A 4,188-nucleotide genomic window follows, 5' to 3' on the forward strand; every position below is an offset into this window, starting at 1 on the left:
CACTTTCTTTTTGAGGCAAATATCTGCCAATTACTGTCACTTTCTTTTGTTCAATTTCCAGAGGATTTTCAATAAAATAACTTTTTCACAAATAAATGTACATTTATTTATTTATGATTTTGCTATTTGGCTTTATTTAGATTTAATGATATTAATTTTTCCATGATGATAATTTCTGATGTATAGATTTTGGTCCACTTGAAAAAACAAAACAAAATCATAAAGTAAATGACTTATGAAGTCGCTAGAGTGTGAGTACATAAATTACAGAAATATATATTCAAAGGAATTAAAGAGTTAACAGGAGGTTATTACTATAACTTAAAAGTAATCTATTTATTTGAAACATAGAAACAGATTAACCAAAAATGTGAAATTTGATCTTATTCTAAAGTTTACCTTTTCAGAATTTTTTGCTTATATTTGTGACGGCATTGATACTTTACTGATGTGAAGATGCAAGATGAGATCAATAAGTCTCAAATTAAGGTAGACTAGATAAATACGGTTTAGAGAGTGGTTATTTTTACACGCACAGGATTATATTTATTTTAAATGTGAATATGATGCCAACATTTAAAAATGAAGCCATTTGATATTGTAAAAAAGTCCATAATTCTAACATATTTTGGAAAAATATAGGGCTAGCTTGCAACATCGAGCACACAGCCATCTGCTAGAGCTGTATACTCACTGCTCACTTAAGCTGGGCACTGCTCCCCTGGTTGTCAGACTCCCATTCCCTTCATTTACCATGCATCTCTGTCTTCCACAAGATTTTGGTTTCTGCCTCTTGGGATAGCCGATGATTCAAACGATACTTATTTCTTCTAGTGAAAAATAGAATCAAAGTATTTTCTTATTTCCTCCCTGGCATTCTCCCTACCCCTCTCAAATAGTAATAATATAATATGGAAAGTCAAACAAGTAGAAATGCAAAATAAAGCACTGTGAGATAAACTGGCCACAATCTCTCCCACTTGCTCTGAGCACATTTTCTTTATGCTTGATAATTTAGGCTACAATGAAAATCAATGAAAAGATCAACTATCTTCATGTCTTTCTTAACGTAGGTTTGTATGAAATCTTTAAAGAATACACTTTTCTAAATGGTGACAGCATCTCAGTTTGTGCAACCCTGCAGGCTAAACTACAGATGGTGCCATTTAGCAATGGCCAAATTGCCAGTTATGACCCTCTGAAAAATGCAGGGTTTATCATAGAAACTCTGACAGTCGCCGGAATATCATGTCTCTTTTGGGCATTGTTTGAACAAATGGATTTGAAAGAAAAATGTTCTCAGTTAACTACAGTTCCCAGAATACCTTGTAGAACATTCTATCTCTATTGATCATAAACTGGTGTAGCCACTATGCCTCCTCTGGCCGAACTCAAGGGAAAGTGAACAAGTACATTAGACCATGTGACAAACTTGAAATTATGAAAAACACTGGTGTGCAGTTTCATCAGTATTTGCATTCTCTTAACACAAAATAGATCTGAAATCTATTTTAATCCAAAGGATCTTATTAAACTAAGATTGCCTGTTACTGTGTGTAGTTGTTTTATGCAGTAGAGCCTGATGGTATTTTTTATAAACAATAGAGAATAAATCCAAACAAGCTAAAAAATGTTTATTGCAAAATACTATGTAGTTCAAGAAAAATTACATCTGCATGGACTGCATATTTTGGATCCAATTTATTGTGCAGTTTCTCTTCATTAACCACATCTCAGAGAATTTTTAAAGCATCGGTTTGCATATTATTAACATGTACTTTAAAAAAACAATATAGAAAGCTTAGGAATTAAAATAAAAGGTTAAGTCTGAAATGTAAGAGGCTTTCAGTGGGTCCGTATATACACAATTCCTTAGAAATTCAGCTTTTTAATTAAAGTGAACTAGACCTTACTTAGACCAGCTAGATTAATAAGAATCTCATTCTACTAAAACTATTCTTAATAAAGGCAGATAGAATTCATTTTGCAAGAAAAAATACAGTATTAACCATCATTGCTTCTTGTATATAGCTAAACACATATAATTATTCTACAACATTTTTCATGGAAAGGAACAATGACAAAATGGCAATTATGCATTTGAACTCAACAGGAATTTTTCTTCAATTACTCTACATTATAGATATATATTTTCTCTAGTGTTTGATTGTTTTTGTTTATTTTTTGTCATTTATATGCATTCTCTATTATTTTATAGTTTGAGGTTCTTAAAGAATCAATTGATGATTCAATTTGTATCATCAATTATATTTACAAATATATATATAAAATTTTAAACAATTGAAAAAATGTGAACATAATTAGGAAGTGAATTTCTGAAAATGCCGATATTATATTATCCAAGTGTCCTCTCTTGTCATTCACATTCTGATCCTTAAAGGCACTCCTTAAAAGTTAGTAGAAGAAGATGAATTGTGATCTATTACTTAAAGATATGATTTCTATGTGTGGTATAATGGAAAGGTCACAGTCCTCTCCATTCAGAGTTAGGTTTGAATCCAGCTGGTAGTTCCTAAATTGTGTGATGCTGGGCAAGTCAGTTAATTTGTTTGAGCTTTAGTTTTCTCATTTGAAAAACAGAGATAAAAATATCTACTTTGTAGAACTGTCAAGAAGGCTAAAGGGAGAATCTATGCAAAATGCCCATTGCAGTATCCAGCACACAGTAGGCACTTTTAAAAAGGCAGACATGGTTTTTGTTACTTCCTCTCCAAATATAAGATAATACATGAAGGTGGTCCAAGTCAGCCAGAATCTGCCTAAAATGCTGTTTTAAAATAATAATTAAAATTGAAAATCTTCACTTTTAAACTTCTACCACCACAATTTTTGAACTTCTTGGGTTGGCATGATCCAGGATCTCTCTTTCTGATTGGGCCTCAAGATGTATCACTGGTGAACCAACCCTGTCCTGCATGACAGTTGCCCTTCCAGTTCTCCAGACTCCCTTTGATTGAATGTGCTTCTCAGTTTTGTCATTCAAATGAATTCCTAGTCACCCTTCAATGATACCTGCTTTGATTCAACAAGATAGAAATAATCAGAATCTCTATTATTGCAGCATCCAACTCTCCTCTGTACATCTGCTGATAATTACTTTCTCCTCTGTAAGCCCCTTGAGCTGTAGCAATGTGTTTCCCTAGCATTAGTATGTTACCTGCAAGTTACTAGAAGAGAAGCAGCAAAATTATTTTGAAACTATAATGTAAAAAAAAAGAAAAGTTTTATTAACAAAATGAAAGCTAATAAAACAATGTCAAAAGTAAGTTACGTGGTATAAAACCAACTTTAGGAAGGAAGAGGTGCAGTTTGTGTTAACCTTCTTTAATCCTTGATTTTCATGTCAAAACTTTCCCCAAAACGTTGGTGGTTCATTTTGCTGTGGCCCATGTCGTGTAGTATCACCATAGCTATAGCATTGGCCTGAGTCCCTCCTCAGCTTCCTTTCTTCACCATGAAATGGTGGCTCCATGCAATCTTCCCCAACTCTGCACATCCCTGGGTTATTCATGCACTGTAAAGATGCAAGTCCAGCAATCTAGATGATGTTTAAAAATAATACTCCTATAGAAAAATGTCACTGCACACATGAAAGCATCATCTGATAGTCATCATTTTTTTTTTCTTATTTATTGCTGGCCTAAAAACAAATATTTTATTTGTTTCAATAGTTCCAAAATGTTTGCCAATGTAGCTTGCCATTTTCATGCCAGTACCTATTCATCCAAAGTCATTTTGTCTTGCCACTCCACTGACATGCAGGCTAAAAATACTGCAGAAAATCAGTCACCATGTCCTCATAAGAGATTTTTGTGACTAAATTTTATTTTGAGTGGTGGGAAATGAAGTTATAAATCAGAATGTTTTTAAAGCAGTTAAGCCCTAAGCAATGCTTCTAGAATTTCTAAGTGAAAAGTAAACTCTGAGAAAATTTGAATTGTGTTATACCATATTCATGAATTTATATGCAAAAAGTGAATTATTTAAAAATAAATTGAAACAGAAGAGTCTTGTAATATAGGTTGCAACTCAGATGAATGCAGTCTTAATTCTTTAGTTTTCTGTGTTCTCTCCTGTTATTTATTTACAAACCAAACCAGAGAATTTTCATTGATATTCTCTTTAAAATAAGATAATCTGATATATTTTTCCATGCATTTTTATTTG

The sequence above is a fragment of the Pteropus medius genome, unplaced genomic scaffold (genome assembly GCF_902729225.1).
Source record: "Pteropus medius unplaced genomic scaffold, Ma_sr-lr_union100, whole genome shotgun sequence".
Classification (NCBI taxonomy): domain Eukaryota; kingdom Metazoa; phylum Chordata; class Mammalia; order Chiroptera; family Pteropodidae; genus Pteropus; species Pteropus medius.